This window comes from Etheostoma spectabile, chromosome 4 (genome assembly GCF_008692095.1).
Source record: "Etheostoma spectabile isolate EspeVRDwgs_2016 chromosome 4, UIUC_Espe_1.0, whole genome shotgun sequence".
Lineage (NCBI taxonomy): Eukaryota > Metazoa > Chordata > Actinopteri > Perciformes > Percidae > Etheostoma > Etheostoma spectabile.
The window spans coordinates 3,588,761-3,589,961 of NC_045736.1; the positions used below are offsets into that span (position 1 = coordinate 3,588,761).

Sequence of the window (1,201 nt, forward strand, 5' to 3'; positions counted from 1 at the left end):
CCCAGGCTTCCCACAGAGCCCAGCTATGAGGCTCTGGCTCACGTGTCCACTCCCACCCGGGGAAACGGAGCATCTGAAAACCCAGCTGGTCAAAACCAGCAACAGGCTGCGAAAACCCAAAAAGATCTGGACCTGCAGTATTTTCATTACTGAAGACCTGAAGTCGAATTAAAGCAGGTGAAGAGAGAAAGCAGGCCCTTAACAATATGTGGCAACCAGAAGCTGCAGCTTCAAGAAGAGAGACAGCTGCTCACGGTAGGTAAGACCACCAACGTGACGCTGGAGAGCCATCTGGAAGGGCTCAAGCTCAGGACTGAAAGATAAACTGAGCAAGCTGAGGAAGCTCTCCGAGAACAGAGGAAGAGGCAAAGGAGATCTTGGAAAGATCCCAGGCTTCCCAAGCCCAGCTGGAATGCAAAACCAAAGCAACAAGAACATCATTACTGCACTTGAGAAAAGTGTGAACATCAGCTGGAGAGTAGCGTGTCCTGTGGCAGCAGGAGAAAGCCTCCCGGCTGGAGGAGAGCGAGAAACAAGAGCCTCCCATGTGGCTCAGATTGACGAGCAGAGCTTTGCGAATGACTGCCTCCTGGCTTCTCTGAAGAAGACTGAGCAGCACTGGAGAGTAACGCACCCAGTGGAGGTGGACAGCATCCCTCCCTCAACCACAGAAAGCCGAAGCTGACTCAGCAGGAAAAGAGCAGGGTGGGAATGACTGAGAGCACCTTGAGGTCCCGCTGGACAATCTAAAAGCCAGATCATGCAAAAGCCAAAGAAGAAGAGTGGTACAAACCTTCTGCCTGGCTGAGGAAGAGAATGCATTTGTACAGGTCTAGTACAGTCATCTCCCACTCCTGCTCTTTTTCCTGCTGAGTCAGCTTCAGGCTTTCTGTGGCTTGAGGGAGGGATGCCTTGTCCACCTTCCACTGGTTGAGCTTACTCTCCAGCTGCTGCTCAGTCTTCTTCAGAGAAGCCAGGAGGCAGTCATTCGCAAAGCTCTGCTCGTCAATCTGAGCCACATGGGAGGCTCTTGTTTTCTCGCTCTCCTCCAGCAGGGAGGCTTTCTCCTGCTGCCACAGGACACGCTTACTCTCCAGCTGATGTTCACACTTCTTCTCAAGTGCAGTAATGATGTTCTTGTTGCTTTGGTTCTGCATCTCCAGCTGGGCTCTTTGGGAAGCCTGGGATCTTTCCAGAATCT

General features: G+C 52.1%; 1 protein-coding gene and 1 long non-coding RNA gene across 2 annotated transcripts in view; one reads left to right on the top strand and one right to left on the bottom strand.

Annotated features, from left to right (window-relative positions):
* The window catches only part of zgc:162780 (putative methyltransferase DDB_G0268948), a 16,442-nt gene that overhangs the window by 8,528 nt on the left and 6,713 nt on the right, over positions 1 to 1,201 (top strand). The window lies entirely within an intron of this gene.
* Positions 1 to 1,201, bottom strand: part of LOC116687506 (uncharacterized) — an 18,064-nt gene that overhangs the window by 6,477 nt on the left and 10,386 nt on the right. The window contains exon 2 of the long non-coding RNA XR_004331556.1: positions 97 to 106. This is a non-coding gene — a long non-coding RNA (uncharacterized LOC116687506). The remainder of the gene's footprint in view (positions 1 to 96; positions 107 to 1,201) is intronic.